The 16,071-nt window shown below is 41.1% G+C and overlaps 1 protein-coding gene across 1 annotated transcript in view; it reads left to right on the forward strand.

Moving 5' to 3' along the window:
- The window catches only part of LOC136657572 (sodium-coupled monocarboxylate transporter 1-like), a 73,478-nt gene that overhangs the window by 14,536 nt on the left and 42,871 nt on the right, over window positions 1-16,071 (forward strand). The gene's annotated exons all lie outside the window — the stretch shown is intronic.

The raw sequence follows: 16,071 nt of genomic DNA on the forward strand, positions 1-16,071 counted from the left end.
CTCTAGTGTATGTACATATTGTAGTGAATGTCATTGTTTGTCCTAACTAAAAAAATTAAGTGACAGATTGAGACATTCATGCCGGACACTCATTTACTCCTAAAATGGCTGCCAGGAGCAAACCATGTATGCTGTCAAAACCCATTTTCCAAGAGCAGAACATGGGACCCTGGATAGGACTGGGTCATAAGTTTGTCTTTAACTTTGCCAGTTTATTCCATACTAGTGACTCGAAAACCTTTTACAAAGGGTGTATTTCTTTGAAGTGCTGGGCTTGTTGAAACTCAGTAATTGGCTGGTAAAGTATAGTAAGGAATAGTATTTTCCTGTGTATTTTACTTTCTGAATATTTATGAGTGTGTTTAGGTATATGTAATTCATAAGCTTATGAATTTTACACATACAGGAAGTGTTCATAGATGTATTTGTTGTGTACAGCATAGGTGTCCAGTGTACTGTGCACTGCTGGGTATAGCAGAAGGTCTTTGAAAACACCTTGCATCTATTCTTGCAGGGTTTCCCCATGTACCTCAAAATTGTTCAGTAGGCACAGTGTTTTTGATGCAGTGTTCACAGAATCTCCTGCTGCTCCTGGAGTTTCAGTGAGAAGTATTCACTTTCTATATTGTGTCTGGTTACTTTATTTATATAATAGGGGTTTTAGTAGTCAAGAACACTATCAAGCTCTTTTACAACACAGGGATGGTCAGCCCAATCCTATACTCGGTGCTGCTGCTGGGTACAATGGTGCCAGAACAGCTATTGCTGTATCAAGCAGCATTGCTGGAGGTCTGTCCTCTTCCTTTGAAGAAAGTCCAAAGCCCCACAATGGAGCTTCTCAAGTATTTTTTTGGTGCAAGACTTGAGAACCTCCGTGTTGGACTGAAAAGCCCAACATGGAGGATAAGATATGGCAGAGCAGGACTCCCCTGCTCTCACCCCCTCCCACCCCGGTCCCTTCCCCTGCTCTCCCCCCTGCCCTGGAATGTCCCCCCTCTGCGAATGTCCTTATTGCTGCCCGGAGCTCTTCCCTTGCTCCAGATGGTGTCCATCTAGTGCTGGGCCCACTGCCAACTGGAACAGGGCTGTGTGCTGGTAGTTGCCAGCACTGGAGGCTCATAGGATTAGGCTCCAAGTTAGTTTTTCTCAAACTGTGGTTGGGACCCCTAGGTGGGTTACAGGCCAATTTCAGGTGGGTCCTCATTCATTTTAATGTGTATTTTTAATATATTAGACTTGATGCTAATATGGTATGTGATTGCATTTGGGGAAATGTTACAGATCTGTACTTCGAATAGGCTACCCCTTATATGCTTTAAAGTGATAGTCAATTGGGCTTACTTAGATGTTTATTAAATGTTATATATGGCGATTTTATCTATGTAATATGATGATGATCCATTAGTACAGTGCTTCTCTCACATTTAGCACCGCGACCCACTTTTTAGAATGAGAACCTGTCAGGACCCACCAGAAGTGTTGTCATGACTAGAAGTGACATCATCAAGGAGGAAAATTGCTAGGCTGCAATCCTACCCACATTTACCCAGTAGTAGGTTCCATTGACTATCTGTAGTTGGCAACCTTCAGTCTCGAAAGACTATGGTATCATGCTCTGAATGGTGGTTCTGGAACAGCGTCTACTGTGGCTGAAAAGGCCGATTCAAGAGTGACAATCCTTTCCACACTGGGAGCAAGTGCAGTCTGTCCCTGGTCTGTCTCCCTGGCGATGGGCCTTCCTTCTTTGCCTCTTTGCCTCAGTCTGTTGGCCAAGTGTCTCTTCAAACTGGGAAAGGCCATGCTGCACAGCCTGCCTCCAAGCGAGCGGCTCAGAGGCCAGGGTTTCCCACCTGTTGAGGTCCACTCCTAAGGCCTTCAGATCCCTCTTGCAGATGTCCTTGTATCGCAGTTGTGGTCTACCTGTAGGGTGCCTTCCTTGCATGAGTTCTCCATAGAGGAGATCCTTTGGGATCCGGCCATCATCCATTCTCACGACATGACCGAGCCAACGCAGATGTCTCTGTTTCAGCAGTGCATACATGCTAGGGATTCCAGCTCGCTCCAGGACTGTGTTGTTTGAAACTTTGTCCTGCCAGGTGATGCTGAGGATGCGTCGGAGACAGCGCATGTGGAAAGCGTTCAGTTTCCACACCTGTTGTGAGCGAAGAGTCCATGAAGAAGTACAGAAGTGTAATCAGGATGCAAGCTCTGTAGACCTGGATCTTGGTATGTTCCATCAGCTTCTTGTTGGACCAGACTCTCTTTGTGAGTCTGGAAAACGTGGTAGCTGCTTTAACAATGCATTTGTTTAGCTTGGTATCGAGAGCAAGAGATCATTGAGCCAAATTCATGGACAACTTCCAGTTCATGTGCAGAGATTGTAATGCAGGGAGGTGAGTCCACATCCTGAACCATGAGCTGTGTTTTCTTCAGGCTGATTGTCAGTCCAAAATCTTGGCAGGCCTTGCTAAAATGATCCATGAGCTGCTGGAGATCTTTGGCAGAGTGGGTAGTGACAGCAGCATTGTCGGCAAAGAGGAAGTCACGCAGACATTTTAGCTGGACTTTGGACTTTGCTCGCAGTCTGGAGAGGTTGAAGAGCTTTCCATCTGATCTGGTCCGGAGATAGATGCCTTCTGTTGCAGTTCCAAAGGCATGTTTCAGCAGGACAGCGAAGAAAATCCCAAACAAGGTTGACGCAAGAACACAGCCCTGCTTCACTCCGCTTTGGATGTCAAAGGGGTCTGATGCGGAGCCATCGAAGACAATAGTGCCCTTCATGTCCTTTTGGAAAGATCTGATGATGCTGAGGAGCCTGGGTGGACATCCAATCTTGGGGAGAATCTTGAAGAGGCCGTCCCTGCTGACCAGGTCGAAAGCCTTTGTGAGATCTATGAAGCCTATAAAGAGTGGCTGTTGTCATTCCTTGCATTTCTCCTGCAGTTGTCTAAGGGAGAATATCATATCAGTGGTGGACCTGTTGGCTCGGAATCCGCACTGCAATTCTGGATAGACGCTCTCTGCAAGTACCTGGAGTCTCTTTAGTTCAACTCGGGCAAACAGCTTTCCTACAACACTAAGGAGAGAGATGCCACGGTAGTTGTGTAGTTACCCCTGTGGCCTTTGTTCTTGCACAGCGTGATGATGTTTGCATCCCTCATGACTTGAGGTACTCCACCTTCTCTCCAGCAGAGACAGAGGATTTGATGCAGCTCAGTGACGATGATCTCTTTGCAGCACTTTAGGATAGCAGGGATGCTATCTTTTCCAGGTGCCTTGCCAAAGGCAAGGGGGTCCAGGGCCATGTGAAGTTCTTCTAGGGTTGGTTCACTGTCAAGCTCCTCCAGCACAAGCAGCTACTCAATGTTGTTCAGTGCTTCTTCAGTGACTACATTTTCTCTGGAATATAGCTCAGAGTAGAACTGTGCCCAGCGTTCCATCTACTGTGCCCGATCCTGGATGACCTCGCCTGCAGCAGACTTCAGAGGGGCAATTTTCTTCTGTGTTGGACCTAGGGCCTGCTTGATACCATCATACATCCCCTTGATGTTGCCTGTGTCAGCTGCTATCTGGGAACAGAGCTGGAGCCAGTATCTGGGGACAGAGATGGAGCATATTGCCAATCCCTGTTGACAGCATATGAGATACATTCACAGGAAGGCTATGCAGATGCTCAATATAGCTTATAGAGAAGAGACTTTAATTATTAGGTGCTAAGGCCCAAAGGTGAGCCATTACCTTGGAGTGTCAGGTATCAGTTGTCACAGGAGAAGGCTGTGGTTGGTCCCCCTCAATGACCAGTTGCTCAGACTGAAGAAGGGCAGCAGATCTGGGAGACTAGTTTAGTACTAGGTTGACCTTCTTGTACAGGTGGGGCCTCTGTATCTACAAGAGATCTGTTGTCGGACCCCCACAGATACAGAAAACCATGGATAACAAAATGCACGGTTTTGGCCCCTTTAAATTCTCCGAAGGTGACCCTGGCCCTCTAATGCCTTTAAAGGCATAGAAGGGTCACTTGCAGTTTTTGTCCAAAAATTGGAACGGCTTGTTTGTTTTGCCTCTAGAAGGTATTCTGAAGCCCATATAGGCTGCAGGCAGATGTGCACAGCCTCTGCAGGCTTTAGAAAGCCCTCTGGAGGCAACTGGTCACCTTCGTAGGGTTCAGATTCTGCCAAGACTGGCACAGCACAGGTCTGGAGGACCCGCATTGAGCCAAATCCATGGATAAAAAATTTACAGGTAAGTAGGCTGAACCTATGTTACCTGATTTCCCAGGCCAGGTGAATTATTGGCACTTGTGTAAATGTGTCAATAGAAACAACCGAAGTTTCTTCCTGTTTGACTTGCAAGTGGTGCATGGAGCCAGTGTTTTATCCACTAGTCCTAGTTTGAGCTGCACAGCACCTGGTATTTACATTCTTCACTGTGGCATGGCATTTGATTTTTGTGACAATTCTGTGCTTTAAATATTGGATCAGAAATATGTGTTATTTGACTTTGCATCTTTAATGTAACTTTGATTTCCTTTTTGAATTTATTTGCTCTTTATTTTAAAAGACATAGTCTGCCTCATTCTCAAAAAGATTTGAGGCATCTAACATGTTTTATAAAACAATAATTTTGTCTGAAGCCATTATCAATACAATAAATCATTAAACAAAATAAAAAGATGATAGGAACAATACAGCTGTAAAGTAAGAGCAAAACCAGAAGACTAAAGATAATCTGGAAAAACCTCACTCCTGGAAGAGTGAGTTCCATAGAAGACAGGGCTGCCACCAAGAAAGCCCTTTTTTATGTTCTTTCCGATCTTACCTTGGACAAATAAGGCACTGGTCAAATAAGGCCCCTCCCAACAGATATTCAGGTACTGGTAGGATCATTTGGGGGATGCTGGTCTTTCAGGAACCCCAATCCAAGTCATTTAGAACTTTAAATTCATAACCAGCACTTTGAATTTCACCAAGAAGCAAAATGGCAAAATGGCAAAAGGAACAGCAGAGGCATTAACTTGGTGCAATATTATGCTCTTAGCTGTCTCACAATCACCTTTTGTGCCAGCTGTAGCCTCTGAATGGACTTCAAGGGCAGACCCATGTAGGGCATGTTCAGAGATGAATCGGAAGATGAGGAAGCTAAGGCAAGGGGATAATAATTCAGAATTAAGTTCAGGTTATTTGCCCCTACACAGCCCTTCACTGACTCAAAGTCATCAATTCAAGACATTCATAGCACCTCTAGCTAAGGCTGGGAATGAGCTGTATAACTGATGGCATCTCACTCCAAACTTGTGTTGGATCAGATTCAGCACGAGTCTTATGCCACTGTTACTCAAGCTGTCTTCCAAGCATTTCATCACTAACAGCTCGCCTGGAATACCAGGGGCCCCAAATGGCTCTGTGTGTAGGAGGAAACTTGGAAGAGATCATGTGAAGCACCCTTGTCATTTCCCCATCCCACAGGTCCTCCAGGCTGTCAACAGGACCATCAATCGTGGCAGCAGGAAAATCCCCTGAACCCTCAAGAGCAGGGACATCAGTCTCATCATTCACTGGGGTCGGACCATCTGATCCTCCAGTGCTGTGGAGATTGGGGTTTGGGGGATGGACCACAACACTAATTAGTTTAAACCCTAAAACAGTGTTCTTCTACCATGGGGTTGTGAAGCCTCAGTTGTGGAGTTGTGACAACTTACAGGAATGAAAACAGTTGAAGGCCTGTGGACTACAACACCAGCAGGTATTGAGGGAGACATCTGGTGTACCCTTTCAGGTATTAGGCAATTGTGTCCCAGTCCTGCTCAGATTCTTAACAATTGTGCTAAAATAGGCTTCACTAGTGCCTGGCTTAATGGCAGCCTTTTCTGTTCTCTCTAATAAGAATATCTGGTTTCAGTGAACACTAGCAGTGAGTGGGTAGCAACAGGGATGGGGTGGGCAGCTAGGGTCTCAGGAGGAGGGCAGGATCAGTGGTGGGTCCCCAGTTTCATATTTTATTTCTTTATTTGGGTCATGGCACAAAAAAGGTTGAAGACCACTGCCCTACCAGGTGATGATTTGACCATAACAAAGGAGTGTACTTCTCCTCTCCCAGAGAACCCTCAACCAGCCCAGCAGCAAATATTAGGTCCAAATGTGGCCTGTCCTCTGCATTGGTGTTGGTACTAATCGAGAGAGACCCAAGGTGTCAGTTTCTTAGCATAATTAAGAGATGACCATATAAGCATCTGGGCACATAGTAGCTGCTTGAAAAGGTGAATATGTTGGCTGCCTATCCATGTCCAAGTAGTCTGAGCATTCCCAACATCTGGGGAAGCCCCTTGCGCCAGGACAAAGTAGGGTTGACTCTCCTCCATGCATTTCTCCAGTTTGATGCTACCTTGTGGAGAGATAGGATGTTAACTGGAAGGGCTTGTGGCCTATGGCTAAATATTTTTAATTTGTTTTATTCTCAACCTTTTCAGTGTTTTGCAGGGGGTGCAGAAGCCATTTTGCTGAGGGAAGGGGTCATGTTGGATACTCCTTACAGTAGATGCAGTTTGTTTGCAGCAGAGTGAGGGAATCCGGATTGCATTTGTAGAGCACACAGCACTATTTGTTTGATGGACCATGTGTCAAGTTTCAGTAGTGGAAGTCAGCAAAGCTTGCTCAGTCATGCTATTGTTGACTTTGCCGATTCAGGCAAGCTGTGTCCTGGAGGGCTTCGCTTCAACATGCCCGTATCTAGTGGTAGCAGAAGGCTTCCGGAAGTGTTTTATTCTCCTTAAGCCTCTAAAATTGCTTCTGTTGATGTGATCGGGGTGTACAGAAGCAGACGCCAGGTATGTGCTGGATGGAACTTTGTAGAAGAGCTGTTGGGAATGCCTGCAATGCTGTCAGGCTCTGCAGGAGAAAGGAGATAGAAGCCTTTTGGTTTGTCCTTGACATGTGAGTGTGGGTTTCCACGTTTATTCATGCTGCGTTGTCTGATGAGGAATTATCCCCTCCAGTACCTGGAGAGTACCTCCAGAAGGGTGCATGATTTGTTGTCCTCTAAGGTTCAGCGCAAATGCACCAAATGATACAGGAATGAACATTAGAGCAGAAAGGGTGTAAGCAGGGTTCTCGTATGGAATCAAAAGAAAGAGGCAGAGACCTGCATAAGAAGCAGCCTGCCAAATGTAAAGAAATAAGCCCTTCTTCCACTAAAGCAGCCATTTTCAACCACTGGTGTACCGCGAATGGTCTACAGTGTGCTGCGGGAGTTTGGGGGAGGGTCATTTATTAATAAGGCCATTGGGGGATGTGAGCCCCCACCAACAACATGGTGTGCCTTGTCAATTGTCAAAAGACTAATGATGTGCCTTGACAATTTTAGTACCTTATAAGTGTTCTGTGAGACAAAAAAAGGTTGAAAATCACTGCTCTAGAGTCTCAGATTCTGAAGTGGATAGGCTGTTTCCATGAGATATGTTTCAAATTTTGTTGGCTAAGATGGTAAAGGATATGAATTTGGGTGCCAGTGAATCGGAATCCAGTGCAAAGGAATCTGAGCTGATACCTTCCTCCTCCTTTCTGTTTTCACAGGGTCCATCTAAACCTGCTGAATAACCCTTTCCTGAACCATTCAAAGAATTAAGATCGAGGAGTGGAATTCTCCTTACCATAGTAGGCGCATGCCACAGAATGTTAGTAGATTGTATTCGTTATGGAAGGCGGCATTGGATTTATTAAAAATACCTGGTCTGGATGCTCCAGTTGGTGTAATTCCCGGACAGTAATTCCCTCAGAGAGTGAGAACCAAAGGATCCGCATGATCGAAGAGTGAAGGTGGAGTTATAATGTAATTTGAAGCGTCCTCTTTTGCTCTCAGAGTTGTAGCGGCAAATTCTTTACTATCAAGGGCCACGTTGCTGTGGGCTAGAGAGTTAGAGCAGATTGAACTTCCTAAGGCAGCAAGGAAATTTTAAAGAAAATATCTTAGGCTGCAGCTTTTCAGGGGATGCTTCTTTAGGTTCCTTGAGATTCTCTGCTAGAGCCACGGCTCATAGCGTTACAGCTGGAAGGAATATTTGGTTGCGCAGGGAAGTGGATTCTGGATCTCAGGAGTGTTTAGTAGTGTTAATTTATGTTGGAGAGAAATTGTTTGGAGAAGTGTTAATGTGTTGATTGAGAATAAGGTGAAAAGAAAGGTGTTGCCAACTAGGCATAAGGAATTTGAGATGGTGTCAAAGGTTATTTGAGAGGGTTTGCAAGTCCACCCAAAAAATTGAATATGGAAAAGACTAGTGTACAGCTCACCAGTAAAGCTAGCTAATCAGCATCTAGTTCACATAGGTGCAATAGAACCAGTGCCATCAAAAGAAGGTCTGGAGTGTATATTATCTTTTTAAGTACCAAAAAAGGATGGAGAATTCAGGGCAGTGCTCAAGTGGTTAAATTGGTGGATACGAGTATGCAAACTCAAGATGGAAACGAGATAAATAATAGCAGCACGGAGAAGAGAGTTTTCAATACAGGATTCTTCCTTTCGGTTTGGTAATGGCACTAACGATTTCTTCAAAAGTCTTGGTTGCCTTAGTTGCATTATTAAGAGGGGTCTATATTTACCCCCATGTGGATGATTTTTTAATAAGAGCTTTGTCCATAGAACATTCTCTTCTTTTTTTTTTAAAATAAGTTTTATTGAAATTTTCACAATACATTATACCTTCAGTATCCCCAAATCAACAATTTTCATTTCATTCATTACATTTCTACATATTTCCTTTACTTCACTGTATATTTCATTTCCACTCCCCCCCTTGGACTTCCCACAGTGTTTTTACCATTTACAGTTTATATTTTAACCAAGATAAACTTTTATTCATTATATAACTCTTATTAACATTCTAATAACCATAATAAACCCCTAACCTCCCAATTTTTCTCCAAATAAACTTTAAATTTGTACCATTCTGAGTAGAATTTCTCTGACATTTCTTCATTCAAACTCCTCGTAAGTTTATCCATTTCCATCATATACATCATCTTTTGTAACCATTCATCTATTTCGGGGACTTTGTCTTGTTTCCAATACTTCGCATACACCATCCTTGCTGCTATCACCATGTACCATAATACGGCTCTATCATTGACTGCTATTTTTTCCAAATTTAAACCTAATAAAAACAGTTCTGGAGTCTTATGAATTGTGTAATTTAATACCTTCGTAACCTCTATATATATTTCTGACCAGAAATGTTTTGCTTTCTTACACGTCCACCGCATATGATAGAAAGATCCATCATGTTCATGGAATTTCCAACATTTGTTAGATAACTTATTACTCATATTCGCTAATTTTTTTGGAGTTAAATACCACCTATACATCATCTTATAGCAGTTTTCATTTATATTATTACATACCGAAATCTTTAATGATTTCTTCCAAAGATGTTCCCAAGATGTCATCATTATTTCTTTATTTACATTCACTGCCCATTTCACCATTTGTACTTTTACAAGTTCATCTGCAGTATACCATTCATTGATCAATCTATAAATCTTTGAGATTTGCTTTTTCTTTTCTCCCAGCAGCAACTCCTCCAATTCAGAATTTTATTCCCTAAAACCAGCAGTTCTCTTATCTGCATCAAATAAATCTTTAATCTGTCTATAACCAAACCAGTCATATTTAAAAGCTAAGTCATTCTCTTTCTTTAGTTCCACCTTCCCTCCCTCCATATCCAAAATATCTTTATATTGTAACCAATCTTCTCCTTGAGAGGTTGACGTCGATTTAATAACTTCCGCTGGAACGATCCATAGCGACTTTTTTCTCCCAGACATTTTTTATAATTAATTAATTAATTAATTAACAGTATTTATATACTGCTTTTCAACTGAACGTTCACAAAGCGGTTTACAGAGAAAAATCAAATAACTAAATGGCTCCCTGTCCCAAAAGGGCTCACAATCTAAAAAGATGCCAAGGAATACCAGCAGACAGCCACTAGAACAGACAGTGCTGGGGTGAGGTGGGCCAGTTACTCTCCCCCTGCTAAAAAAAGGAGCACCCGCTTGAAAAAGTGCCTCTTACCCAATTAGCAGGGGTTATGTTTCTCCCAAAATATGTAAATACTTCTTCTTATGAAATGGTGCATAAAATGTCCATCCATCTGTTTTTTCCCATGCATCAAATATGCATGCCACCCAAAAATCTTGTCATGACCTTCTAAACATAAAAGTTTTCTATTTTTCAGATTTAACCATTCACTAAGCCATGACAAACAGACTGCATCATAATACAACCTCAAATTTGGCAATTGAAATCCTCCTCGTTCCTTAACATCACACAGCACCTTCATCTTAATGCTTGGTTTTTTCCCCGCCCATACAAATTCCAAATGCTTCCTCTGCCAATACTCAAACATTTTAAAATTTCTAACAATCGGTATTGTTTGAAAAAAGAACAGCATTCTTGGTAACACGTTCATCTTAATCACCGAAATTCTACCTAATAATGATAACTTCAGCTTGTTCCATCTTAATATATTCTTATCAATTTGTTTCCACAGTTTTTCATAATTATTTTTATACAAATCTATATTCTTCATTGTTAACTCCACACCCAGATATTTCGTTTTTTGCACTACTTCACATTCAATCAATCTTTCTATATCTTTTTGTTTATCTTTACTAACATTTTTACATAGAATCTTGGACTTTTGATTTATTTACATAAAAACCTGCTAAATCTCCAAATTCTTTTATCTGCTGACAAATTTGGCAATGATTTCATTGGGTTCTCTACTATAAACAACACATCATCTGCAAAAGCTCTATATTTATATGAAAAACCTCTACACTTTAAACCTAAAATTTCAGAATCCTCTTTGACCTGTACAAGTAAAATTTCTAGAACCATTATAAAAAGCAATGGAGATAGAGGGCACCCTTGTCTTCTACTTTTTTCAACTTTAAATTCTTCTGTATTGTCAAAGTTTATAATCAATGAGGCTCTCTGGTCACTATATATTGCCTTAATTGCCTTTGCAAAATTCTCACCCAAACCCATCTTATCAATTAACTTCAACAGAAAGTCCCAGTTCAGATTATCAAAAGCTTTTTCAGCATCAACCAAAAAAAAAAAAAGCAACTTCTTTCTCTGGGTGCTTATCATAAAATTCTACTGCGTCTATCACCATTCGCAAATTATCTTTTATTTGCCTATTTGGCAAAAAACCTGCTTGTTCTTCTGATATCAACTCATTTAACGTTTCCTTCAACCTTTCTGCCATTATCTTTGCAAAAAGTTTATAATCATTATTTAAAAGCGAAATAGGTCTATAATTCTTGACATTTGTTAAGTCTTATGCCTCTTTTGGAATCAAGGAGATATTTGCTTCTCTCCATGTTTCTGGAATTATTCCCGTTTTAAAATATCATTCAGGAGACTCTCTAACATAACCATCAGGTCTAATTTTAAAGTTTTGTAAAATTTTCCGTTAAGCCATCTGGACCAGGAGATTTTCCAGATTTTGTATCTTGTATGGCTTTCAATATTTCCTCTTGTGTAATCTTATCATTTAATCTGTCTTTCATTTCTTCCTTTATCATTGGCACATCGAGCTTTAACAAATATTCTCAATTGCCACCTTAGCTATTTTTTGCTTTCCATATAGTTTGGCATAATATTTATAAAACTCTCTATTTATACCATAATGATCCACTATATCCTTACCATCTTGGCAAATCTTTGTGACAATTTTTTTCTCTTTTCTTTTCTTCAATTGCCATGCTAAATACTTCCCTGGTTTATTCCTCCTTCAAAATTTTTTTGTTGAAGTCTTTTCAGATTCCATTCCAATTCTTTTAATGCTATTGCATTTAGTTGTTCTTGTAGAATCTTTATTTCTCTTATTATAGATTTTTTCCCTGGCCTTCTCTTTAAATCATTTTCTTTTTGCTTAATTTTCTCCTGAATGTCTTTATACTTGGATTCTTTTTCTTTTTTCCCCTTACTATTTAAACTTATCAGATTTCCTCTTATCACAGCCTTGTATGCATCCCAAACCTTCCTAATTTCTACATCATTATCCATATTAGCTTAGATAGATAGATAGATAGATAGATACTTTATTTACAGTCATCCGACCAGCTGATCACAAACAACAAAACAAAATACACAAAATTAAAACCAACATCCCATTACACATATGTAAAATCATAAAATCAGAGATTTACACTCTCAATTTTCTTCCTTACCAACTGTGCAGCATAACAGAAGTGGGCAACCCTGAGTGATATATCTGAGTATACATCAGAAAGCAGAAAAGCAAGCTTTTCCTCCACCTGCATCCCCATTTCAATACTGAAGATCGGGGAGATAAATTTAGATCTCAAATCATCATAGTATGGACATTGCAAAACAATGTGGGCAGTTGTCTCCACCACATTTTGAGGGCAGGGGCACAGTCTCTCTGAGTAGGGACGCCTTGCATAACACCCCAAAAGAACAGCTGATAAAAGTGCATTACACCTAGCTTTAGTAAAAGCAATCCTAAATTTAGGAATAACAATATTATAAAAATATCTGGCAGGAGAAAATGCAAGAGCTTGATCCCCAAGAAAAACATACACAGAAAGTCTGGCTCTCGAAGATCTCAATTCAAGGTCTACCAACCTCTGAAGCAAAATTTCTTTTGCGTCTCCCGGGCTCATCATCACTCTGGGGAGAGATCACAGAGTTTGAAATGATCCAAGCACCTTTTTTCCCAGGTGCCTACAAAAGGATCCGAAAAGATCAAATAAGTAAAGTTATCCTGTCGCGAGAGAATCTTCAAAAAATATTGTAAGGCATTTAGCCACATCAACATCTCTATACTTGGGGTACCGGATTCCAACCTGACCACAGTGTTCGGCACACATCGGGGAACATACATCAGTTGGTGCAAAAATTTGGTCTGGATCACCTCCAAAGACCTGGTATTTAAATATGGGGCAATCTCAGAGCCATAGAGCAACTGAACCTTAGTTTTAGCAGTGTGCAGCCTTAAAGCCGCAGGGAGAAATTTGGCGCCTTTAGATGAATAAAAACGATAAATGGCACCAGATGTTTTCTGTGCTGATTGACTGACATAGCTTTTGTGGGCCAAACGGCCTCCTTGATAATGAAAGATCACCCCCAGGTATTTTATTATTTTAACCTGCTCAATGGGTTTCCCATTTAGGAGCCATTGAAAGGCCTTATAACTTCTAGCAAAAACCAGCACCTTTGTTTTATCAGAATTAATAGTTAATTCCTCCTGTGAACTAACCAGGGGTAGATGGCGAAGAGCCCTCCTCATGCCGACCTGTGTTCTTGATAATATAAGCAGCACTGTCACCCCAGCACTGTCTGTTCTAGTGGCTGTCTGCTGGTATTCATTTGCATCTTTTTAGATTGTGAGCCCTTTTGGGACAGGGAGCCATTTAGTTATTTGATTTTTCTCTGTAAACCGCTTTGTGAACTTTTAGTTGAAAAGCGGTATATAAATACTGTTAATAATAATAATAATAATAATAATAATAATAATAATAATAATAATAATAATAATAATAATAAGCACATCGTCGGCATGTGCCAGAACAGGGACATGACGATCAGCAAGCTTCGGAGGATGTACGGCCAGATCATCAAAAGAAGTGATCAATGAATTTATATAAAAGTTAAATAAGAGGGGGGCAAGAACACAACCCTGTCTAACCCCGTTATTAACCAAAATTGGATTTGTTAGATGACCATTAGATGAACACCTAATCCTTATGCCAGAATTGCTGTACAAGCTAACCATAAGCAGCAATAATCGACGGTCAATGGACGAAGCTGCAAACTTATCCCATAGCCTTGATCTAGGGATTAGGTCAAAAGCAGCCTTGAAATCAACAAAGGCTGCAAAAAGTCTAGAACTCCTAGTGGCCGGATGTTTTTCGACAAGAAATTGCAGCACTAAAGTCTGATCAAGATGTGATCTTCCAGGGCAAAAGGCTGCCTGAATATCGGCTATAATGTCTTGAGATTCCATCCAGGCCAATAGCTTCTCTCTCATATGCAAGGCATAAAGTTTACTGATGACATTGAGCAAGCTAATAGGCCTGTAATTTGAGGGAATTTCATGACCTCCTTTTTTATAAATGGGAACTATAATCGCCCAACCCCAATCAGAAGGCATATTAGCTGTTTCATCAATATACGAAAATAGGGCAGCCAAAGTTGGAGCCCACCAATCCTGATGTTCTTTAAGCAAATCACTTCTAATAAAATCTTCCCCTGGAGCTTTTCCACTTTTAACTCTCCTAATAAGAGAGACAACCTCCTCACTGGTTACAGGTTCCCAAGATGGGAGATCTTTAGCTAATAATTTAGATCTCAAATCTGGACAAGGGGGTTCCTCCGATGCATAAATCTTCTGAAAATGTTCCACCCATTCTGATGCTGTAATATAATTTGAGGCTCCCGAGGGAAACACCTTCAGTAGTGGATTAATTATGTGCCAGAAGAGAGATGTATTTTTCTGATTAGCTGCACTAATTAAATCTTCCCAATTTTTTTTATAAAGAATTCCTTCTTAAATTTAATAGTTTCCTTAAATTGTTTTTTAAAATTTTTTAAATGCACATAATGAACCTCCAATTGAGATTCTCTTGCCATAATCAAAGCAGCAGTAACCTGCTTCTTCAGGATCCTACATTCAGAATCATACCAGTCATAAGATCTACTTCTCAGACTAATATTGTTGCGCGTATAACTACTTAAAAAAGGTTTTAAGGCAGCAACAACATTATTATAATGTGACAAAAGATCACCTTCCTTAGCTATAATTGCATCCTTAAAGCCCATTGCCCGCTCACAACTCAAAAGCCCTTGAATTTTAGCACTAACATGACTGGTCCATTTCACACAACTTGTCACAGGACCTAAATGGTCAGTAGGGTGATGGATCTCTCTTGACTTAAACTGCTCAACTGTTGAAAATTTGAGCGATAAAGGGAGATGGTCGCTCTCTGATCAACTGAGTACCCTAAAATCCAACAAATCCGGTAGCAGCGACCTAGAAATAGCCACATAGTCTAGGTTTAGTCCCCTTCCAAAAGGAACACACTGCCGGGTGATCCTCCAGCCATGAGCTGTTAAGGATTATTAGATCTTGCTTTATGCAGCATTGGGCCAAAAATAAGCCCTGACGATTACACCTACAGTCGTTAGAAACCCGTTTGCGCAATGGAGGAGGGTCAGAAAAAGACAGGGGGAAAGCTCCAAATTTTGTAAAAAGTTCCAAATCATTTCTGCCCATTTTTGCATTAAAATCCCCCAAAATGACCACCTGAGCAGAAGGATATGCCTCTTGGATCTCCCCGAGATGCTTCTCAAAGTTGATCCATATTTGCCTTAAGGTGGTTAAACCCACAAGTGGCGGGAAGTACACATTTACCAAAATTAAGGGAATTGGCTGTAAATTAAGTTTTACCACCAAAGTATAATGGTCAAAAGTGGGCAAGGATTCCACTACAATAGACAAATTTGTAGAAACCAATGAAAGTAATCCCCCCTTAAGTCTGCTCCTTCCCAAACCAGGGACCGCCAGGGTTAAGAAAGCTCTAAAGCCATCTACTTGGGGGGGAGAGGCAAGCCAGACTTCCTGAAAACATAAAACATCCCATTTCTTGATGAAATCAAAAAAATCAGACTGCCCAAATTTCCTGGCCCACCCCGCCACATTCCATGAAACAAGATGAAGTACATTAGCTGCACTCGGGTCAAATACCCACTGAAGGAGCCTGACTATTTGCAGCAGAGGAGATGGTAAAACTAATATCGGCTGCCACACAGGGATTCAATACCAGGGTCACAGCCCCCACATTTCTACAGGGAACCCCACTGGAAACTCTTTGAATCCCAACTGGGCTTGAGCCCAACTCCACAGCAGGATACAAGTTTGCAGTTTTTGGAGAACACTGAGTACCCTGAGCTGGACAATCCAAAATTGTCTGATCATTGCCAGATGAAGGTTCAACAGACTCCAATACAGTCAAATTACTAGATAGATTACTTTGCTGTAAAACATCA

The sequence above is a fragment of the Tiliqua scincoides genome, chromosome 7 (genome assembly GCF_035046505.1).
Source record: "Tiliqua scincoides isolate rTilSci1 chromosome 7, rTilSci1.hap2, whole genome shotgun sequence".
NCBI lineage: Eukaryota > Metazoa > Chordata > Lepidosauria > Squamata > Scincidae > Tiliqua > Tiliqua scincoides.